Source organism: Giraffa tippelskirchi, chromosome 14, assembly GCF_054371585.1.
Source record: "Giraffa tippelskirchi isolate mGirTip1 chromosome 14, T2T-mGirTip1v1.2.pri, whole genome shotgun sequence".
NCBI lineage: Eukaryota > Metazoa > Chordata > Mammalia > Artiodactyla > Giraffidae > Giraffa > Giraffa tippelskirchi.
In genome coordinates this window covers 60,255,224-60,279,553 of record NC_137288.1, presented here as the reverse complement: position 1 = coordinate 60,279,553, position 24,330 = coordinate 60,255,224, and the positions used below count along the sequence as shown (strand labels likewise).

Below are 24,330 nucleotides of genomic sequence, written 5' to 3'. Positions count from 1 at the left end.
TTGGGACTTCCCCAGTGGCCCAGGGGTAAGGAACTCACCTTGCAATGCAGAGGATGCAGGTTTGATACCTGGTCCAGGAAGATTCCACATTCTGCAGGGCAATTAAGCTTGCCTACCACAACTAAGACTCAATGCAGCCAAATAAATAAATTACTCAATTTTTCTAAAAAAGATACGCTCTTGAAAAGTAAAGAAAGTGAAAGTCTTGGTCATTCAGTCATATTCGACTCTTTGCGACCCCATAGACTATAGCTTGCCAAACTCCTCTGTCCATGGAATTCTCCAGGCAAGAATACTGGAGTGGGTTGCCATTCCCTTCTCCAGGGGATCTTCCGGACCCAGGAATCAAACCTGGGTCTCCTGCATTGCAGGCAGATTCTTTACCATCTGAGTGCTTGGGAGAGCTGGAAAAAGCAGTCAGCTGCGGGTGATTTTGTTGCTGGCAAAGGGTGGGAAGTGAGGGTGAGGCGGAAGGTCACCAGCAGGAATGAGGCAGCGCCTCAGTTTCTCTGTCCCTTTGAGCCCCTTCTTGTCCCTTCTGCAGGACAGTGGCACAGCTGCCCCCCCTACACCCCCACAGGCCCCAGGCTGTGGTCCTCAGGCTTCTTGCCCTCCTCTGCAGGCCTCCTCCAGGTGGCATCTTTCTGAAATGCCCCAGAGCCATCTGGATGAAGCCCCCGAGAGGGTCCTGCAGGCTGCCTCCCCCAACCAGCCTACGCCTCTTGTCAAAACCCGCTGCTCGGGCAGGGCTTGGCCCCGACCTCTGTGTTCCCCTTCCCAGAATAGTTACTCCCTCTCTGCCTGGTGACCCCCACTCACCTGGGAGGTGTCCCGCCCTTGGCTCTGCCTCTGACGGTGAGCCAGCCCACCATATTGGAAGGCTGGAAGCAGGCCTTATTTACAAGGAAAGAAGATGCTTCTGTCGGTGAGATTACAGGACCCTCTGCAGTCCCAACTGGGATCCCAAAGTCGATGATGAGTGGTTCTCTCTCCCTATGTAAGGAGTTCTGCTATGGTGACCAGGCGGGGCAGGGACAGGGAGAGCCATCATCCTCTGCTCCCCTCGTGGCTGTCAGCCATCCTCAGGAGTGACCAGACCCTAGGCTGTCCAAAGCGCACTCCTCTTGAGCACCGGGCCCCACAGCCTCAGCTGTAGTGCAGGAGATGAGGGGGCGTCTGACTCTTTCCCCAGGACAATTAAGGCTGACCTCCTCACCAGCTTCCCTGGTGGCTTCTCTGATGGCTCCGATGATTAAGAATCTGCCTGCAATGCAGGAGACCCAGGTTCAACCCCTGGATTGGGAAGATCACCTGGATAAGGAAATGGCAACCCACTCCAGTATTCTTACCTGGAGAATCCCATGGCAGGCCACACAGGCCGTGGGGTCTCAAAGAGTCAGACATGGCTGAGCGACTAACGTTCACTTTTCTTTCCCCACCAACTACCCTGCAGGGACCAATGTGTCTCCTCAATCCTCTGCTCCAGTGGTTCCAAACTCCTCCAATTTGTTGACTTTTTTAAAAAAAAATTGCAAATGACTTGTTCCTTTAAAATTCAAACAACAGCAAAACATAAAAAGTAAAAGTTGGAAAACCCTCAATGTCCCTCCGGCTCTCCAGAGATTACCCCTCTTAACGATTTAGAGTGAAGCCTTTCAGACTTTCCTCCTGGAAGAAAGGTACAGAGAAGCGTTTTTCATACACATACCCGTTGTAACCAAAATGCACCCCACTTGCCACCACCCCCGGAGTCGGCTCCTGGGCCTCTGGGATCCTGCGTGATGGTTCTGGCCTGGCATATCATCTTTTTTCCTTTCTTGGTTGTTTCGTTCCATAACCACCTACGACTCTGGGCAGGTGGTGGGAAGACAGGGAAACCAGACAGACACTCCAATCCACGGGAACCTGAATTCTGATGAGGGAGGAGTCAAGTCACTGAAGGCACCCGCTTGCACGTTGTTCACTGTTTATCTCTCCCTTCAGTCAGACCCACCCCGCTCCCCCCTGCCTATCCCTCTGACTCTGCAGGGCCTCCCCATCCTTCCAGCCTGGTTCTTCCTAATCATCTGGGGGCCCCTAGATCTCTATCTTCTTCAAAACTTCTTCCCTGCTTACTGGGCGCTCTGTATTTCATCTTTCACTGTTAAGTCACATTGGCTCTAAGAGTGTCACGCATCTCTGTGAACCCCTGACGATGGGCCACGTTCCAGGACAGAGTAAGGCCCACTGGTTAAAGGTCATTTAATTATCACAACCCTACAAACTCGTTATGACCATCTGATGTGTGAGGAAATTGAGGCACAGAAAGGTCAAATGCCTGGCTCAAGGTCACACAGGGGCTGAAGCCCGGGTCTGCCAGAGCCCTAAGGCCCCAACAACTCTGCAAACCCCACTGCGGGAGTCAGGATAGAGGTCGGCAGCTACAGTGACATCCATCCCGGGCTCCTGGGGCAGCCCTGATTCCAAACCTTCTGTAAGCATGAGGCCCACCCTCTGAGCCTTGTGACAGCTGAGTGGCATGGTTTATGAAAGAGATGGGGTGTGGGTTTTGTGGGTGCCCCCACTTTGCCAGTCTCAGGAAGAGGGGGAAGGGGGTCTGCAGGCAGAAGACATGCCAGGTTGAGGAGAGCGAATGGGAGGAAGGGGCTGGAGGGAAGGGGCTGGCCTCCGGGCTCTGCCTGTGCTGACGACCCTGTGTGTTTTGACACATTGCTCAGAGGAGGGTGTAATTATTTTCAGTAAGGGTTTCCTAACGTATCATTAATGGATGTTTCCTGCCTGCTACAGAAGGCAGTTGCTTAGAGACTGGGTGAAGGGGTACACCCTCTGAGGGGCTGCATGAGAATCGAAGGAAGGCTGGGTGGCAGCTTGACCACCACACCAGCCCACCCGCTCCCCAGCCCCCTCCCCACCACCAGCAGACTCGGAGGAGCCTGAGCTCTTTTCTTTGTGCTCTGATCCACAGATGGACGGGTCCCAGTTGGCCAGGGCTTGCCTTATCTTTTACAGTATGTTTCCCAGACACAGTGGGTTTACCCAAGCTGCGGCATTGAGACTACACCACCTCCTGTTGGGGGGCTGCAGCAGCCTTTGCGGGGCACAGGTAGAGGGCTTTCGGAAATGGCTGTCTGGTAGCAGGGAAAGAGCAGAGGACTCCAAATCAGAAAGACACCAAACTCCAGCCCCTTCTTGCTGGGCAACTTTTGGCACACTGCCTAACCTCTCTGAGTCAAGTTCTCAATCCCTAAAATGAAGATTGTGCTATGTGCCTTGCAGGAATTTTGAGAGAATTAGAGCTGATGTTTGAAAAAAAGATCAGAACAAAATATGTGCTCAATAAATGGCAGCTTTTGCTCTTTGGGGTCATGTGGATTTTCATTCATTCATTCGTTCATTCAACAAACACACCCTGAAGCAGGCACCATTAATGGCACTTAGGATGCATCAGTGAACAAAGAGGAAGTCCGTTCCAAGGGAAGCTGACCTTCTAGTGGGAAGCATTAGCCTCTAAGCAAGAAGCATCAGAAATAAGTGATATAAAACATCAAAAGGTAAGCAACACTATAATGGAAAAGAGAGTTGAAGTTTTTTAAATGGGGGGAAGGAAGGCCCAGTTGAGAAAGTGACATAGAGCCAGGACTTGAAGCAGGCGAGGAGCAGAGTGGGCAGCCAGGACAAAGGTCCTGGGCAGGGATTTGGCTGGGGGTCGACAAGGAGGCTTGTTTGGCTGGAATGAAGTAACTGATGGGGGAGGGGAGGCGATGAGGTCAGGGAGGTTGTAGGACCAGATGAAGTACTTCTCAAACATGAGTGTGCATCTGAATCACCTGCTCTGAGAAACGCTGCAACAGACGACTGTCAGCTATTTGGGTTTTACTCTGGGCCAAGCAAGGAGCCACTGGGGGGTCGGGGGTTTTGAGTAGAGGGGAGATATGGCTTGCATTCTGAAAGGCTACTCTGTTTGCTGTGTTGAGATCAGACTGCAGGGACACCAGGGTGGCCCAGGGACACCAGTGCATAATGGACACTTTCAGATGAGACTACCGTGGCAATAGAGGGGACAAGAAGTGGCTGCATGCTAACTATGCTTTGAAGGCAGAGTCCATGACAGGCTGGACGTGAGGTCTGAGAAAGGAGCACTCAAGGATGACTGCCAGGGTTTAGGGAGTCACAGAAGGACGGGGTTGCCATTGACCAAGCGGGGAGAGGTCTGCAGGGAGCTTAGGAGTTTGAGATTCATCCTGTTGAGTCTGACAAGGTCACTAGATGTCCACGTGGAGAGGTCAGAGACTCAGCTGGTAGATGGATGAGTCTGGAGTTGAGGAGATTGGGTGAGGCCACCGGGATCTCCTTCCTGAAGCTGGCAGAGAACATAACTCAAGGATGACGTTCTGAGCATCTGAGTGAAGCAGGCAGAGAGAAGATGTGGAAGCAGCCTGGGGAGAAAGACGAGGAGGAGGAGGAGGAGGACTGGAAGGGATCAGTGTCTGCTGTGCCTGAGCCAAGGGGGAGGGGCTGAGCCTCCCAATTCTGCGGACAGATGGTGCAAGGTAAGGGTTGAGAGCCGATCTCTGGGTCCAGTAGCATGGAGGTTGCTTGGATTCACACCATCCTTCTGGTTCGTAATCAACCTGGTGGTCATGCATTCAGCCAGCCTCCATTGAGCACTAGCTCTGTGCTGGGCTGTGTCCCAGGCACTGTCCCAGCCACAGAGAAATGACAGCCCTCTTCCCCTCGTTACCCCAAAGTGTAGACAGCTCTTGAGCCACTGCAAATTGTTCCTGCAGAAATGTTTCATTTTCATTCTTCACTGCACAGGAGGAAGGGAAAGTACTGTCAGCCAGCTTCTGCAGTGGAAGGCTCTGCTCACAATCGTCACTAACATAACTTATTAACTAGTCACTTATGATAAAACTGCTTGCTGGGCTTTGGGGCATGGGAAACATGCCAGCTTTGGTGCAGATGAAGCCAGGATTGTACTGGGCAGGGCCCGTAGATGTCTCCCCCTAATTACCCCACAGACCACCTGATGACCCCCAACACACCCCGCTTTCTCCTTTCCATCTTTTCCTGCCTCCCTCTTAGGCTCACCTCCAGCCCCCTTACCCTGCCAGGGAGGAGCTGCCCCAGAGGCTGGGAGTGAGGGACAGGGGGATGGGCAGCGGGTAAGCAGACTCAGGTCTCAGTTGGGACAGGCTCAGAGTCAAGTAAAATGGACACATTTCAGGCCCTTGAGGCGAGACGGCCCAGAGCTCCTGTCCACCCTGGAGTCCAGATCCTGAGAAAGCTCAGCCCTGAGCACATTCTCCCACGTACCCCTGAAGCCTGTGCCCTGCCCAGGAAAGGACCACTGTCCAGGCCTGGCTGAAGCCTAGCATGATGCCAGAGGGCATGATGCCACTGGCCTCATTAGAGGGATCAGAGGCCCTGGGCCCAGGGAATAAAAATCTCTAGGCTAGAACCCAGGGCTTCCCTGGTGGCTCAGACGGTAAAGAATCCTCCTGCAATGCAGCAGACCTGGGTTCGATCCCTGGGTTGGGAAGATCCCCTGGAGGAAGGCATGGCAACCCACTCCAGTATTCTTGCCTGGAGAATGCCCATGGACAGAGGAGCCTACCGGGCTACAGTTCATGAGGTCACAAAGAGTCGGACATGACTAAGCAACTAAGCACAGCACAGAGCCCAGGTCTGGGGACTCCGATGGCCATGGAAACCCAGCCATAGGGACTGCTTGCTACACCAGGTCCCCCACCATCCCACCCCACCAGCCCAATTCATCAACCCATTCAGGCGATGAAGATCTAGATATTTGTGACACAGGGGACCTCCCTGGTGGTCCAGTGGTTAAGAATCTGCCTTGCAAAGTAGGAGACGCAGGTTCAGTCCCTGGTCTGGGAAATAAGATCTCACATGTTGCAGGGCATCGAAGCCAGTGAGCCGCAACTACTGAAGCCCGAGCACGCGAGAGCCTATGCTCCACAGCAAGGAAAGCCACCACAATGAGAAGCCCACGCACCGCGACTAGAGAGCAGACCCTGCTCGTCACAACTAGAGAAAGCCTGAGCAGAGCAACAAGGAGGCAGTGAAGACCCATCGCAGCCAAAAATAAATATGAATAAAGAAATAAATATATACACGCCAACAGGGATCTGGGTGCAAGGACACCTGCAAATGCAAGGAAGGGGTGCTTACTGCCAGTCTTGAAAAAGGAGAGGACAGCCTACTAGGGTCGAAACTTTTACAGCCAACATTTACCATACATAGGTGAGTAATTTTTTGTCCTCAGTATAATTGATTTACAATGCTTCAGGTGTACAGCAAAGTGAATCCATTATGTATATGTAATGTATTCAGTTTTATATTTATATATGTGTGTGTGTGTATAAGTGAAAAAAAGTGAAAAGTGAAGTGAAAATGTTAGTTTCAAGTCTGACTCTGTGTGACCCCACAGACTATAGTCCACCTGGCTCCTCTGTCCATGGAATTCTCCAGGCAAGAATACTGGAGTGGGTGTAGCCATTCTCTTCTGTAGGGGATCTTCCTGACCCAGAGAACAAACTCAGATCTCCTGCATTGTAGGCAGATTCTTTACCATCTGTGCCACCAGGTAAGCCTTATGCACATATAATGTGTACATACACACACACATATGTATTATTTTTCAGATTCTTTTCTGTTATAGGATATTATATATTGAATATAGTTCCCTGTGCCGTACAGTAAGTCCTTGTTATTTATCTATTTTACATGTAGTGGTGTATATCTGTTAATCCCAATATGTGAGTAATTTTTAAATAAACAAAAGAAACTTGTATATTTCTTTGTAGTGGTGAGTTAGATGAAAGGAATATCATTATTCCCACTTCATAGATAAGGAAAGCTGAGGCCTGGGGCAGTTGAGTGACTGACCCAGGAACAAAAAGGGCATTTGATGATTAGGGAGGGCTGGACTGAGGGCTCCAGGCCCTCTTCCCAGAGCACCTTTCCTGGGCTGGACCTTAGGATCACACCTGGGGCTTTGGCTCATCCAAGCCTTGTGTGAACAGCTACAGAACTAAGGGTTGGCCTGTGCCCACCATCACCTGCACACCTGGCTCACTCCCACTCTACAGAAGAGGAAACTGAGGCCTGCATAGGTTGAATGACTTGCTGAGGGCTTGGACTCTCCATCTGGTGCTCACTCCTTCAATGTATCCACTCAGGAGAAAACTGTGATCCCCCCAAAGCACTATGACTGAAGCCGGGCCAATTGATTGGGCCCAAATGGCCTCAAGGATGTGAGGTGAAGGTTCAAAGGAAAAAGACTAGGCGAGCTCATTGGGAACCTGAGGCAGGTTCATGTGTGACTTCAGGCAGACTGAAGAACTGGGGGCTGGGTGAGGAGAGGAAGGTCCCCAGTGGGCAGAGGCTTGTGGAGGGTGGCCCAGGGGCATCCAGGCGGGGTGAGCCCAGCCCTGGAGCGAGGCCTGGCATGCCCTGATGGCACATGCCCCCCCCACCTGTGTTAGTCAGGGTTCTGCAGAGAAATCGGCCTGGTCAAGTTGACACGTAAAATTACCCATTACCCCCTCAGCTTTGAGTGACGGGCTAGGCTCCCCCAGGGCCCTGGGCCCCATGTTGCTGCCAGTGGGGTTGCAGGGGGCTAAATGCAGCCAAGGAGCCCCCAGCACTTTCATCCTCCCAGAACCCATGATCTATATCTTTCTTCTCTAGAAAATAGACCCTTAGCTGGGGGCTTGCTCCTCTGGATGGCAGGGAGTCCATGGCACTCTGTGAGGTGCAGGAGAGTCGTAGAGTAGAGCTCCAGCAGCCAACATCTTTTCTAAAACTTTTGCTACACTTATTGCTAAGAATTAATTGGTAGGTGTAATGTTGCTTTGATTTTTATCTCAATCTTAGGTTTAAATTTTATTATACGAAATGCAACTAATTGATTCTTTTGTGTCCTTTAATTATCTGGTCAGCTCCCTACTGCATTTAAAAACTGACCAAGGATCTGCACATTAAAAACAGCAATCAAAAGAGAAGGCAACCTACAAAACGGGAGAGAAGAATTGCAAATCATATATCCGATAAAGGATTACTATCCAGAATATATAAAGAACTCCTACAACTCAGCAACTAAAAACAAGCAAGCAAACACACAAAAAAAATGGGCAAAGGACCTGAATAGACATTTCTCTGAAGAAGATACATGAATGGCCAACAAGCATATGATAAGATGCTCAATCATTAGAGAAACATAAATCAAAAGCACAATGAGATATCACTTCACACCCATTAGGATGGCCGCAGTTAAAAGGAAAAATAGGTAGCACGGAAATATACACTACCATATGTAAAGTGGATAGCCAATGGGAATTTGCTGTGTGGCTCTTGGAACTCAAGCCAGGGCTCTGGGACAACCTAGAGGGGTAGGATGGGGTGGGAAGTGGGAGGGAGGTTCAAGAGGAGAGGACATACATATACCTATGGCTGATTCATGTTGATGTATGGCAGAAACCAGCACAATATTGTAAAGCAATTATCTTTCCATTTAAAATAAATTAAAAAAATTTTTTAAAGGAAAAAAATGCAGAAGGGAAGAGAGACAGAAAGAAAATAACAAGAGGATAAGGATGTGGGGAAACTGGTACCATTGCTGCTGGCGAGAATGTAAACTGGCGCAGCCACTATGGAAACAGTATAACGGTTCCTCAGAATATTGAAAATAAAATATCATTTGATCCCGCATCTCACTGCTAGGTATATACCCAAAACAATTGAAAGCAAGGTCTTGAGATATTTGCACACCTGTGTTCATTGCATCGTGATTCACAATAGCCAAGAGGTGAAAGCAGCCCCAGTGTCCACTGACAGACGAATGAATAAAGAAAACGTGGTATACATGTGGGAGGGAGCACTATTCAGCCTTTTAAAAGAAGGCAATTATGTAACACATTACAACATGGATAAACCTTGAATATACTATGCTGAGTAGAACAAGCTAGTCCAATTCCACTTACATGAAATACCCAGGGTGTTCAAAACCATGGAGACAGAAAGTAGAAAGGTGATTGTAGAGGCTGGGGATGGGGAATAATTGTAGAGTTTCCGTTCTGCAAGATGAAAGTGACCCGGAGATCTGAGACATAGCAATGTGAACACAGCTGTGTACTGTACAGTCGTACAGTATCATACTGTACAGTTAAAAATGGACAAGAGGGTGAATTTTTTTTGTTTTTTGATTGCACATCATATGGGATCTTAGTTCCTCCATCAGGGATCAAAGCTGTGCCCCCTGCAGTGGAAGCTTCAAGTTCTAACCACTGGACCACCAGTGAAGTCCCTAAGGTGATTTTTATATTGTCTTTTTTTTTTAACCTCAATTAAAAAATAAAGTGACCAATAAACAGATGGACTCATTGGAAAAGACCCTGATGCTGGGGAAGATTGAAGGCAGGAGGAGAAGGGGATGACAAAGGATGAGATGGTTGGATGGCATCACTGACTCGATGGATATGAGTTTGAGTAAGCTCCGGGAGTTGGTGATGGACAGGGAGGCCTGGCGTGCTATAGTCAATGGGGTCGCAAAGAGTCAGACACGACTGAGCGACTGAACTGAACTGATGCTTGCTTGTTTGTGAGCTCTACTTTACCAATACTCACACTGCCTTATATTATTATGTATATGATAGAGAATATAATATGATAATAAAATATATATTACAATATATTCTCAAAGCCCAACAGCTAACTCTTACCTTCACTTATTACCCACCACCCCATGAGGGCCCCACCTCTTTTCACCCCAGTCCCAGTACAGCACCTTTCAAGGAGTCTTAACTTTTTCCCAGCACCCTTAAGGGCCAGGGTTACCCATCCAGGGGAGTCTAGTCTGGTCAGGGCATAATAGGCCAGCAGTCAAGACTTGATGCCTGGCTGAGGGCCTCGGAGCCTGGAGAGTGTGAGAGAGGGCCCTGGGATGTCAGAGCCTAGGGATGCCCAGGACCCCAGACACACCTGCCGAAAGGGAAGAACCCTAACTGGTCAGGGAAGTGACACAATGCCTGGCTCTCAACCTCGGCTGGTGACGTTAGAATCTCACTATTACATCAGATTCGTATTTTATAAGACTCCCCAGATGATTGCAGTGCAGGGTCAAAGTTGAGAAGGAGTGCTCGAGAGAATGGACTGATGTGCGGTCCTTTCTGGCCAAGACCTGAGCTCATCCTCAGTGAGAGCTCTGGCCCAGGGGCCAGGACGCCCTCCCCAGCCACCCCCAGGAGGCTCAAGAGCCCAGCTCTCAGACGAACCTGACCTTGGTCAAGAACTGGCCAGCAAGCACCAAGGGTCCCGCCTAGAATTCCAAGGCTGTCACACACGTTCCCCATCACCCCGCCCGGGAGCCAGAGGTGTTACATCATGTTCAAGGCCCTGAGTCACTGTGAGTGTCTCTGGCGGTGTCCGCGGAGCAGCAAGCAGCCGGTGGGAGGGAGGAAGCCGTGAGCACAGCCAGGCCCTGCGTCCCCTCTCTCACGGCGGCCCCATAAACAGGACCAAGCTATTTTAGGGGAATAAGATCAAATGCGGGTATCAGTTCCCTCAGCTACTTTGGACTGAGTGCTTGGGGTTATTTCTGTGAGGGCATAGGCTGGTGACATCCCACATCACCGAGCACTCTGGGTCTGAAATTAAATGTGCGTCTGCCTGGAAGGGCGAGTGTGAATTCCTATAGGATAGACAGTTGCCAGGCAACCGCAGTGTCAAGACCAAAACACAGGCCAGGACGGGATGGGCGCGGGAGACACTCAGGTTTGCAACGTGCCGATTCAAGCACGTGACGATGGTCCCGAGGGTCTCCACTACTCTGGACCCTGGTGTCTGTCCATAACAACAGAGGGCCTTTAATCACCCGGAGAGGGGATCCTGTGGAGCCAAGAAGCTTGAACCTCAGGGTCCCTCAACAGCCCAGGCCCCTGCCTAATTTTGTCTAGGAATTCTGACGTTATTTTTCTTAGGGAGATGCCCTCACAAATTATGGAAGCTTCAGGGTTCCCCAAAGCCTGGAGTAACCTCTGACCCCTTATCATAACAAAAAAAAATTTTTTTCTTATATATTCCAGGTAGTACTCACTTACAACAAACACCACTACAGTGAACAATGGAGTTTGGTTAAACACCCAGTTTTAATCAGTTCCATGTGTCTAACTGGGAAAGGGCAGGGACCTTAGCAACCACCTAGCTCGGCCCATTTTTAACATGGGTAAACTGAGGCTCTGAGGGGTAAGGTGGAGAGATGTCAGCAGAGCCACCTGTCTGTCGGCGGGCGCCCCTTCCCTGCTTGCACCCCCAGCCCCTGGAGCTGGTCCTAAGGAGAACGGACCTGTGGTTATTTTGAAGAATATGCCGCAGAGGTGAAGGACACAGAGTGCAAAGTAGCTTTTTTTTTTTTATTGTTCTTGCGATGTCATCACTTGGAGAAGCTTATCTGTACACACATCTTGCCACCCCAACAACAAAGTCAGCTTCAAAAAAGAAAGCCCTGAAGCAAGCTGTTTGTTTCATGAGTTGCTTAGCAAGGAGAGGCATCTGCTCTTCAGATTCTAAAACTGTAGGTATCGTGGGCAGCGGCGGCTCTCAGGTCTTGCTGGCCCCGCCACGCTGCAGCGGAGTCTGGGACCTGGGGGCGGGAGCCGCCCCGGAGGAGACTGCTGAAGCCAAGAGACAAGCTGGGGAGGCAGAGGGAGACCCGACGCCTCCTCTTCTCCACTCTCGGCCCAACCCCAGTGGTTTCCAGAACCTTCTGCCCTGCCTCCCCATCCTTGCTCACTGCCCCCTCTCTTGCCAGTTCACCCATCCTCCTGAAAACAAGACCTAGGAAGGATCTTAGAGCTCATCCCGCCCAGAAGAAATCTCGAGACTCGGATATGCTGAGGGCCTGAGGGCCCCGTGCAGCCTGCTTCTGTCACCCTTTTGTTTTTCTGAACCACCATTCTTTTAAAAGTCTTTAAAATCACTGCCCTGGGGAGTTCCCTGGTGGCCGAGTGGTTAGAATTAGGCACTGTCACTGCCGTGGCCTGAGTTCAATCCCTGGTCCAGAAACTGAAATCCCACAAGCCTCATGGTACGGCCAATTTTTTTTTTTTTAAGGTGAAAATAAACAAATTAGGGGGTGGGGGTGGGAATCAACAAGTGGAAAAAAAAAAAAATCACTGCCCTGGGTCCTGATTCTTTGGGGATCTACTAGACCCATGGTTTTCAGAGTGTGGTCCTTGGACCAGCCACAGCAGCATCACCTGGGAACTTGCTAGATCAGCAAATTCTCAGGTTCCGTGCCCGACACTGAGTGAGTCTGGAACTCTAGGGTTGGTGCCCAACATTGGGCTTTAACAACTCCCCCAGGTGATTCTCATGCACCCAAAAACTTGGGAATCCCTCTGCTAGACTGTAAACTCTATGAACACAGTGGCCCACGTTCTTTGTTTACTGATGCAGAAGCAGAGCTCTGGGAAATCCCATGGCCAGAGGAGCCTGGCAAGCCACAGCCCATGGGGTCACGAAAGAGTGGGACATGACTTAATGACTAAACAACAACAGCAGAAAAACAAGCAGAGCTCCTGGAAACAAGAGGTGCTCAGTCAATGTTTGTTGAAATGATGTTAATTCAAGCTAGGGTTTAACCACTGGGAAGGGTTTGGTGGATCTATTAGCATTTGCATTTGAGCCGACCTTTCGGGAAAGCGGGTGATAAAGGGGCTGTGAACACCATGGAGTGACAAGGCCCCAGGTTGGTTGGGGCGGTCGGTGGGCTGGGCGGGCTGTCCCGGGGCTGCGGCGCACACTTGGGGAGCCCTGTCGGATGTGTCGAGGAATGGGGAAGGTCCTGGCTTCTCACTCTATCTTTATTTGTCTAATCTCTTTTACAGAAATGGTCCTCTTGGGAGTTCCCTGGTGTCCTAGTGGTTAGGATTCTGGGCTTTTAGTGCACGGCCGGGGTTCAGTGCCTGGTCAGAGAACTTAGATGACCCAAGCCGCTTGACAGGGCCACAGAAAAAGACGAAATGGTTCTCTTGATTTTCTGGGAAGCAAGGCCACCGAAAGAACAGGAAGTGAAGGATGGATCATCACCAACTGAAGACTCGACTAGGGCTCAGGACACCCTGTCAACCTGTTTTGGGACAAAGGAGCAATGGAGGATGGCATCACAGAGGCCCCGGGCTCTTTCAGGTTGGCTGGTCAGTTTTTGAGGCAAAGCTATGGCAGATCCAGAAAGGGAGACCCACTGGCCTAGGCCTGGGCCCAGTGGGAAGAAGGCTACAAGGACCAAGATGTCTTGTCAACAGCATATATCTCTCAGGCTCCTGAACTGCGCCGTGTAAGGCCACGAACACGTGCTGTCCCCACCAACTCCATGGTCCCCACTCTGTGGGCCAGGTGCTATGAGGACGCAGCAGGGTTCCAGGCACAGGCCCGAACCCCTCTAAAGGGCTCTTGCTGCAGAGGTACAGGCAGCCCCACAAAGGTCTCTGCAAAGCACTTACGGAAAGGCGGGCAGAGGAGGCCTCAGAAGACTGCCCCAGTCCCCGGGGGTCAGCTCAAGGCTGCTGGAGGGGAGCCGGAGGACAGGGGTGGGAGAGGGGGCATGGACACAGGTTGTGCCCCAAGAAGGCAGGTCTCAGAGGGCTGCTGGTGCGACGGTGCCAAGAGGGGCTCTTGAGAAGTGGGGAGGGGTGGGCGGCTGCGGTGGGTTAGGTTGGTCAGGTCACGTTTGGGAGGCGTGACAATTGTCCCTGCTGGCTGCACGCTTTCAGACTCATTGGGATTCACTGGAGACTATGCGTGCACTATCAGTTCCCCCAACCCCCCTCGTGATTGCCAACCATCTCTGAGCCCAGCTCCTGGCCAGAGTGTCACGAATGAGGGAATTCCCTGGGGCCCCAGTGGTTAGAACTCTGTGGTGGCCCCGGGTTCAATCCCTGGTCAGGGAACTAAGATCCCAAAAGCCACACAGTGCGACAAGGGGGGAAAAAACCCACAAAATTTCACGAGTGATATTCAGCATACCCTTCCCTTTGGGTTGTCATAGCAGGAAGGTCATTGCATGGGCGGTGGGGTGGAAGTGGGGTGAGAGAGAAGAGAGGGAAGAGCCTAGGGAATCATTTCTATATAAATAACTTACTATTTTAGTTCCACTACTGGGCTAAAAGCCAAATATCAATTAGATTTTTTTTGAAGAAAAAAAATAGATGTATTAATCCCTGCTTCAATCCATTGTTGGCGTGCCTGCCCTTTGCTGTCTGTGAGGTTGTGTCTGGGTGTGAACGTCTGCGTGTGCACACGAGAAGGGTTTATAGCATGTGTGCTGAGCACACACTGTGTACATATACATATTCATGTCCAGATGATATGTGGGGGGGGAGGCTTTCAAAAATTATAAAACTGCTTCATTAATCCAACATCAGAAATGACGGGGTTTAGCATTTCGTGGGATGAGATGGTGAGGCACCTCCCCTCCACATGCCATCTCCCATGAGGACAGAAAAGAACATCATACTTTATTTTATGACCAGCGGGTCATTCGTCTATATCTGCTCTTTAAAGCCACTGAGGACATTTTGCCAATCACTAGGAGAAACTAAATAAACAGAGCCAAACAGTGTCAGCTCTCTGCGGCTGAGTAATTATGAGGAATTCCTCTTTAAATAGAAGTTTAAGTAAATATAGCAAGATCACTTTACAGAAGGCAGCTCAGAAAGAGACGGGGGAGCGGACCAATGTGAGACCCCTTCGAGGTCAGGGAGGAGAGGGAGGTGAGGCTCTGGAGAAAGGAGAATTAGGGAGCCTCGACTCGTACCGTCCCCACCTCTCTGCCTGGGCACCGTCGCTCCTGTCTTCATGTTGCCAGGTTTCAATTTCAGACACTTCATTCATAAAAAAATGGCTTCTGTCCTGGGCCTGGGACTGAAAAGCCAGTCCTGAGATTCTCCTTCAACCAGCTCGCTGGGGTGTCTTCTGTCCCTCTCAGGCATGATGCTAAACCCTCTAGGGCATGGTGCTAAGCCCTAGGGGAGGGATAGGGTGTGGATAACAGGCAGACCTCGGGAGCTCAGCCGGACACAAGGAAAGAAGTCACTGGTCATGCCACATAAGTAATTAATAACGCTGTTTGATTGGTGCTAGGCCGGCAAAAAGACCAATGGGCAATGGACAAGTTAAAGGAAACGGCCGCTGCTCCCGCCCAGGGAGACGGAGGCCTGGGGAGCCTGGTGCAGTTCAGGTAGGAGGGAGAGGTGGAGAAGGCAGTCCAGGCTGGGGGACACCCGGTAAGCAGAGGTGCAGAGGTAGAGCTTTGTGGCTGGGCAGATGGAGCTTGCTGGGAGCTGCAGGAATCACGCCAGAGAGGCGAGGGCAAGCTCTGGATCACTCAGTGCCAGACTGGGTAGCTCCATCCTGACCATGACAGAGGGACTCTGAGCTCTAACCACCCCCCCCCCAACCTGGCAAGCAATTTCAGGGCATCTCTGTTGGCAGCTGCTGGGGGATGGCCTCACCTTTAGCTTCTCGCACCATCGGAGCACCCAGGCTGGCCGAATCCAGTGGGTGACATGAAACAGTAGAGAGCATTCGCTCACCCAGCAAACATTTCCGAGCCTCACCACACGCCAGCGCTGTGCCAAGCGCGGGGGAGGCAAAGAAAAATCAGCCGTGGCCCCTGCCCCTGGGGGCTCACTCTGCAGCGGGGAGACTCAAGGATACGGCGAATCCTGCCAGGTAACTGTTACCCTGGGAGCAGAAAGAAGCCGCATCAAAAGAGACTCTACTGGTGCTGGGGGTGACGTGGGGTCCGTCACTTACCTGGACCTGATTGCATTGTCAGGTAGAGTCCCTGCCCAGGACTTCATGTGGGAGTTTATGGGGACACCTGAGGGATCTGTTGAGAGCGGCAGAGCTCACATTCTAGGATAAAGCATACCCACTTTAGGCCACTAGTGCGAATGCAAACTATAAACCCCACAGCCTCCGGTCCCTCCGGGAAGAGCCTGGATGATTCTCGGTTGGGAGCCTGGGCTGCCTCATTCAGAAGCAGGCAGAGCATCCCCTCCTGCCTGCTACTGAAATATCATACCTGCTCTGGAATGCCCTTCCCCTCGTCTTCTAGCAAACTCCTATTCAGTCCTCAAAACCTCACTTGAGTGCCGCTTCCCCTGGAAAGACTCCCAGGACTTCTGGCGCCCCATCTCCAGCCCCAGACCTTCGCTTTCTTGCACCAACATTTTATTGGAAGTTGTTTTTAAAATGTCAAACATACTGCAAAGTGGCAAGGATTTTACAGGGAATACCTGTTTACCCACCACTGGCACTGTACCACGAACGCACTACTGAACTCACTGTCACCCTCTCTCCATCCCCTGTGATCTCCCGACATGTTGTAAAGTAAATTGCAGGCATCAGTCACTTCAGTGTGCACATCATTCACAGGATTTCAGCATTTGTTTAAAGTATGTTTTTTTAATAGATAAAAATATATGTATATAGCTAAACACACAAAATCATGAATGTACGATGGCTGAGTTTAGACAAATGAACACACTGTGTAACCAAAACCCCAGCAAGATACACAACATGTGCATCACCCCAGAAAGCTACTTGGGAGGTGGGCCTTTCTTTTCACTTGAGAAGACCCCTTACCAGCTTCTCACCTGAGACGTTCGGGCAAAGCTCACTGCAGGCTCTGCCAGCTGTGTCCCATAAAAGTCTGACACGTCCTCATGGATAAACCCCAGTCAGTGCAGGCTGTCCCCCACAAGCGCTGTGTGATGTCTCTCTCTCCTCATCTGAACACTCTATGTTTCCCTCTCAAGACTCCAAATTCCCCGTGGGTGGTGGCAACAGGAAGAGTTGCCACCTTGGAAGTCAGAGCAGATGTGCTCCATCACAGCCCAAGTCACTCTTGCATGCAGACCAAGAGGTCCTAGGAGGCTTTCCAGGGGAAGTGGCACTCAAGTGAGGTTTTGAGGACTGAATAGGAGTTTGCCAGATGAAGGGGGGAAGAGCATTCCAGAGCAGGTATAATGTTTCAGTAGTGTCATTCACTGTAAATTGGAGAGCTCTAAGGAGACAGAATGACTGGAATGTGCCCCCTCTACTGCAGGGGCATGAGTTTGATTTCTGGTCAGGGAAATAAGATCCCACAAGCCACGCAGCACAGCCAAAATTTTAGAAAGAGTGAGAATGGTGGGAGGAGCATTCCAGAAGCCAAAGCAGAAGCCAGAAGAGGGGATGGTGACTGAGAGGTCCTCAATGGGAGGTCTTAAAAAGTGAATGATGTCATGGTGAGGCTGGTAGCACATCCAGGAAGTAAGTGGACACCCCAGGCTGGCCTGGCTGCAGAACTGTCCTGCCCGGCAGCTGCCACCAATCACCACCCACACTTCTGGTGGCTGTTGGGAGAGTGGAGGGTTGGGATACTGTCCAGCCAGTGCTGGATGGGGGACCAGAGGAGGTGCAGATCCATGACTCCCCGACACGTCTGACTTGAACTTGAGGCTGAGGGACAGATATATGATGAGACTTCACTCCCACCTGAGCAGAAAATGCCACTTCACTTACCTGGCTGGGGTGGCCAGGTAAGGTGGTTAAGCCTCCTTAGCAAAAAAGACAGGTGTGTCAACAGTCACCCCAGGTGAGCAATGTGTCCTCCTGGCAGGAGCTGGGGGGAGGAAGAACCTTCAGGTACGGGGGGAGGGGAGGTGTGATGGAGAGTGTACCCTTCACCTGGAGACAGGTAGGGCTCTAAAGGCAGGGGTTCACAACTGACGAAATCAGAGTCCCAGCTGTGAGTCTGTGCACCTGCGTTTGTTAAAGCTGTCCAGGGGATTCAAACCCTCCAGGGCTGAAATCTTCCCTGGTGGCTCAGATGATAAGGAATCTGCCTGCAATGCAGGAGACCCAGGTTCTAATCCCTGGGCTGGGAAGATTCCCTGGAGAAGGGAATCGCAACCCACTCCAGTATTCTTGCCTGGAGAATCCCATGGACAGAGGAGCCTGGTGGGCTATGGTCCAGGGGGTCACAGACAGTCGGAGACGACTGAAGGACCAACACTAAGGGTTAAAAACCACCGGCTGGAGTGAGCAGTATCTCTCGTGTACATGTCAGTAACTGAAAGAACAGAACCCCAAGAAGAGGCCGGACTCGGAGGGGCCGAGCTGGCTGTGGTGCAAGACCAGCCTTTCCTTCTCCCTCTAACCCTCCAGGAAGGGCACTCATTCTACCCCCAGTCCCAGCCTTGATCCAGCAAAACCTACTCAGGCCCCTTCCTCCCTTGCCACTGGGAGGCCTCCAGGCAATCCCGGTGCTTCTAAAAACATCCCTTGATGGGTCTTTGTACGGGCCAAGGTCACTACCATGGCTGTCCTGCAAGTCAACCCTAACACTCCTCTCCAGTGTCAGGAAGGTAGAAGATCATCTGAAGGCTTCTCAGCCTACATCTGTCCTTGGATTAGATCAGAGCACAGCAAGGGGGTGGGAAGCCAGCATGGTGGGCAGAGGAGTGCTCAAGAGAAAGAGGGGGAGGGTCCAATTTGAGGTAGCTGCCCTCCTTCCTAGAGGTCAGGAATGCTTCTGGGAGGTCAGAAGACAGGCTGGAATCCAGAGATTGCAGACAGAGAACCAGGATCCCATCCTGCCTTGGGGCAGGGCGGCCCTAGCACTCCTCCCTTTCCCAGAGGAATCTGGGCAAGACTTAACCCAGCTATAACCTGTGACCTCTTCTTGACCTTATTCTTAACAGGTTGTGCAGAGACTAATGGAATCTCCTCCTGGAGTAGGAAATGAGAATGCCACAGAGAGGTTAGGTGACTTTGTCAAGGTCACACAGCACAAGGCGGCCAAGTGGGTTCTAGAGTCCAGGTTCCTGACACGAGTTCCCAGGGAATTTAAAATGAACCATATGAATCTTCACAGTCAAGAAACACAGAGCCCTGCCTTCCTCCTAGAGGCTCACTGAGGGGAGGGGCGTGTGTGTGTGTGTGTGTGTGTGTGTGTGTGTGTGTGTGCGCGCGTGTGCGTGCGCACGCAGCCCAGGAGCCAGCAGCTCCTGCGTACACACAAATCAGCCTGCAACCTGAAGCCATGAAGGCAGGCCCTCATGGCCTAGAGTGTGTGCTCTGCTGTTCGGCCCTGCATGAGCTCATGGGGAGGGGGTGGGGGGATGTGCACAGACCAGGTGAGCAGTGAAGCAGGCAGAGGGTGGATGCGGGCTGACTGGTGATGGGGGCACCAGCTACAGGTACAGACAGGCCAGCCCTGAGGCCTGGCCTATCACAGCAGAGCAAGAGCCGCTTTCAGGACATGGGGTCAGAGGACAGGGCCCAGCGTCCAGGCCAGACGGGACTCCTCAGGCTGTGAGCAGGCCTGGCTTCCCCGCTCCTTTCTCCTTCCTGCCCACTGGTGGGCGGGCAACCAGGCATCCACTTTCAGAATTGTCTTCAGGATTGTGACTCTAGGGAGAGTAATAGAGGCCTCGAAGCCAAGAGAGGGGTGAAAGCTCTGCAGAGCGGCACCAAGGATTCGAGACTCGAGCCGCCTCTGAGGTTCTTCTCTGCCTGACCGGCCTCTCTCTGGGGACTCTGAGCTCCCAGCCCTTGCAGACCAGCTCTGTCTCCACCCAAGTTAAGGAAGGCTGGAGCTGGATAAGAATTTGAGGCCTGGGCCTTTGGGAAGTAGAAATTGCTAATCTTATCCACTGGGCTCTGAGGAATTTGGCAGGACAGGAGGAAGGGGCTCCAGGGACAGGGCTGGCTGGCCCCGAGCTGTCTCCCCCACCCTGGAGCAGGGATACGCTCATTATTAATAGCCCCACAATAAACCCCGGTGATAACCAGCTTCTCCTCCCATGATACAGATAGTCCTTTGCGTGTGGAACAAGGAACCAGATGAAGAAAGTGCCAGACCCAACATGGCTGTGCTTTGTCCATGTAACAAATCTTTGGCTTGATGCCACAGCCTGTGTCCAAAGAGGTCTTATGTTCGCCGGTCTCACACCAGGCGAGTCGCACGCCAGGAGAGTCTCTGCTGATCCACAGATGCAATGTTCGTCCAGCCTCTGTGCTTTCTCCAGTGATGCTGTCCTGTCTCTCACTGCTGGCAGAGAGCTAACCCAGTCCTGGTCAGAGGCCTGCCTTCGGGTGGCTGTCTTGTTACCAAATCCAAGCTTGCTTTGCTCGCCACACGACAGGCCAATGAATCCGAGAGATGAGGTGTTGATACAAGGAATACAACATTATTTGGAAAGCTGGCAGATGGAGAAGACGGCCGACTAACGTCTTAAAGTAACCATCTTTCCGGGGTCTGGATGCCAGGTTCTTTTATAGAACCAGAGAGAGAAGCGGTGAGGAACTAAAGTCAAAAGGCAGAATAGAGAGGGAGAGGCAGTGAGGAAGTAAAGTAAAAAGGGCTATATCAGTCTTGTAAAACATCTCCGAGAATGGCCAGCCTTTGGAAAAAGTGAAAGTGAAGTCATTCAGTCATGTCCGACTCTTGTGACCCCGTGGACTGTAGCCTACCAGGCTCCTCCGTCCATGGGATTCTTCAGGCAAGAATACTGGAGTCGGTTGCCATTTCCTTCTCCAGGGGATCTTCCCGACCCAGGGATCGAACCTGGGTCTCCCGCATTTTAAGCCTGTGGAAGGGATGTGTTCATCTCTTCTTTTCACAGGTGGGCAGGATCAGATTATTTCCTTTGCAAGCTGAACAAAGGCACTTTAACAGGCAGAGGGGCAGCATCCATCCGCTAAGGCAGGCCATTAAGTATGATTATAATAACAACAGCAACCAAAAGCAAGTCAAAGAAACAGTTCCAACGTGGAGTCAGAATTTGTTCTTCTCTGCAACAGTCTATGGCTTTTCTCTGAGTACCTCTTGTTGACAGCTTGCGAGAGCCCCAAGGGAACAGCAGCCAGGCTGCTTCCCTCTAGGGCCTAAAGCACTACCTTCTCAGAGTTATTTTATTTCTTTGTTGAATGAATAAATAAATGGAGTCACAGGAGTTAAAACACCTGGTTGCTAGATGGCACCTTAAGAGGGATCACATCGCAGGCAGCGAAGTTTGTGAAAGAAGAGAGAATGGGAAGGGAGCATAGTGGGGAAGGGGGGAGCAGCTAGACAGTGCTGGGAGTCACCTGCCCAGCACCTCAGGGCCTCCATCAGGATGGCAGAGGTTTCTAGATGGAATTCATCTCCTTTCACAGCCCCTGAGTGGCCCCAGAGGGGCCATGTGAGGCCTCCTCCTCAGGAACCGAGATCTGTGCCAGGCCCGAGTCGCAGGGCACAGCCAGAAAGCCTGTTTCAGACGCGCAGATCATGAGCCCCCTGAAGCACTAAGTAGCCTACTTTCTAGGGTCTAACAGGAATGCCCAGGACCCCTGCTGGGGAGCTCAGCTCTGCCTGATTCTGGCCTTGGCCTTGCCAGGCAAGGGCCTGGGACCTCAGGAAGGTTTGCCACCTGCACGGGGTCCCTTCGCATCCTCCCTTAGCGATCACCTCAAGGGAGGCTGCATGTGTCGTGAGTGAGGCTCCCCGGAGGCCTGGGGCCCGCTCTGAGCTCTGAGCTGCAGGAGGAAGGCCTGGGAGGGCATTTACGTCTCTTCACCTCCCTCTACCCGCCTGGTCCAGGCCACCAGCAATCCTCACCCAGACCCTGCAATCATCTCTTAATTGCCTTTCCTGCTTCCCTTCTGGTCCCCCTGCAAACCTTTCTCCGCAGGGCACCAGTGGGAAGTCTGAAGCACAGGAACCTGGATCCACTCTCCTCTGCCTGATACCTCTCCAGGGCTCCCCAGCGCCCTGAGACAAAGTCCTCTTTAAGGAGGCTGACCCTTCCTTCCTCTCTGCCCCATCTTCTGCCGAGACTGACGCCAGCCGCAGGTCCCGAGGAGCCGTCCTGGGCTTTCAGAAAAACATGACTCTCTTCCTCAGTATGAGCAAATTTTGGAAAACTTTTAAACAAAGAAACCACGTGGGGAGAGTGGAAAAGGGAAAGAAGGAGAGGGCAGGAGAGGGCAGTCTTTTTTTTTTTTTGAGAACACTTACTTCTCTCTGAGTAGCCAAGCAAGGCCTAATCCCAGCAGTTTTGGGGCCAGATTCAATAAAAACTCTGTCTGCAGAGGCCTGAGCAAAGCCACAGAAAATAAATACTTCGTGGCTTGTCCGGTCTCCTGCCGCCTGGAGCCCCGAGGGCCGTTCTATTGACTCTGGGCCCAGTGGGATATGGACGTTGTGGAATTCTCTCCCCAGCCAATCAACTTCCTCTCCCCAGTTAGGACCATTTAAAAATCATAAGTAGAGTTTCCGGTGTGGAGAGGGAAAAACAGAAGAGAGCATATTTTGGTTGAAGGAAGAAGAAAGAGAACTGTAGAAAGACCAATTTATTTTCAATCAGAGCCTGAAGCCGCTGGATGGTCTTGTTTATGTAAAATACTGGGGCAAGGGCCTTCCCTCAGCTCTCACACTTCCACCTCTGTGTCTCCTTGAACAAATTCTCCTCTCTGCAGGATGGGGGGTTAAGGGAAGGGACAGGGACCGCCAGGGCCGGGGGCGGGGGCGGGGGGCGGGGGTGGCGCATTACAGGCTACATGCCCTTCTGGCTGACGACTGAGAAAGTCAGGGGCAAAAAGGGCCAGGGAAAACCAAGAGAGAAAAATACCCAGGACCACAAACAGTGACTAGCTGAACCAACCGCGCTGGTCAAAATGGAACAGACCTTTATAAACAGGGGATGTACAGGATTTGATGTTACAGGGAGGCTTTTCCAGGAAGGGTAAGAGGTGCCTGATGGTTGGGCGGATGGTCCAAATCAGCAGGAGGATGGCAGGAGAGTGTGGTTAAACTCCACCCTGGAGCTTCGGGACAAAAATCCCCCAACTCTTTCCTGGATTACAGGCTGAAGGGTCTGGACAGTCATCTTGGGGTGTGAAACGTCCTAACTAACCCCAAAGTAAGGCCGAGAGAACGCGACCTCTTTCCACTTCCTGCATTTCCTAGACCTTCCCTTAAACTGGGGTGCCTCATAGGCTCCAGAGGGGGTGGTGGGGTGGGGGGTGAATTCACACGGCTCCCCTCCCTGTTCCTCCCCCTCCTCTCACTGACCGCACCCTTGTTGCACCTCCAGGAAAAAAACAGTGACGGTTCTCCTCTTCCAAGGGAAGGACAAGGCAGAGGGCTGGAGGGCTCTGGGCCTGGGTTCTGTCGGGTGTGGCCTGAGCCTGGAGAGCTGGGTTCCCCTCCTTTAGTGCTGCCACCTCTGAAGTTCTGATGGGGCTGCTGGAGGGCCCTGGACCCAGCCAACAAGTGTGTTTCCTGACACGACCCAAGCCCGCAGGGGCTTTGGGTTAGCTGTTCCCCAAAGCTCTCCCCGGTAGAACTCAAAGTCAGGATTTGGGGGCTCACTGTACAGAAGCAGACTCTCAAAGTCTGTGATTTGCAGGGGAGAGGAAAGAAGAAAAGGCTGAGTAGAAGGTGCTGAGGACAGTCTAGGGCCTGGTCCCCATTTCCAGAGGGTAGTCACGGGGAGCTAAAGATAAGCTTTGAAAACAGGAGCAGCTTCCCCTCTTTAGTATCTGTATTTATGATCAGTGGTAACCTCAGCTAGTTAATATTTAAAGTATTCCAGGTATGTATGCACGTGTGTTTAGTCATGTCTGACTCTTTGTGACCCCATGGACTGTAGCCCGCCAGGCTCCTCTGTCCATGAGATTCTCCAGGCAAGAATACTAGAGTGGGTTGCCATTTGCTTCTCCAGGGGATCTTCCTGGCCCAAGGATGGAACCCGCGTCTCCTGGGTCTCCTGCATGGTATGTATGCACGTGTGTTTAGTCATGTCTGACTCTTTGTGACCCCATGGACTGTAGCCCGCCAGGCTCCTCTGTCCATGAGATTCTCCAGGCAAGAATACTAGAGTGGGTTGCCATTTGCTTCTCCAGGGGATCTTCCTGGCCCAAGGATGGAACCCGCGTCTCCTGGGTCTCCTGCATTGCAGGGGGATTCTTTACCACTTGAGCCATCGGGAAAGTCTACAGGATCAGGATTTAAATAGAAAAGACTTCTGAGCAGCCAAACAAATGTCAAAAAGCCTTGCTCCAAAACAGAAGCTCTTCACTGGTTGATGAGACCTTAGTCAAAACCTTTGAACGTTTATGTTCAATTGTAACTGCTTGCATGAAATAGTGTCCAGACTCGTGGATGAGTAAAAGGTGAAAGGAGGGGAAAATGGTGTCAGAAGAAAAATGCGATCCAGACTCAGACATCTGAACTGTTTGGAGTAGGATGAGGGGCTTGCCTTCATATTTGCT

General features: G+C 51.6%; 1 long non-coding RNA gene across 1 annotated transcript; it reads left to right on the top strand.

Annotated features, from left to right (window-relative positions):
* The first annotated feature begins 5,654 nt into the window (after positions 1-5,654).
* LOC145534470 (uncharacterized) lies at positions 5,655-14,174 on the top strand. Its single transcript, XR_014074651.1, has 2 exons — positions 5,655-6,264; positions 12,909-14,174. It is a non-coding gene; the product is annotated as an uncharacterized LOC145534470 (long non-coding RNA).
* Positions 14,175-24,330: the final 10,156 nt, after the last annotated feature.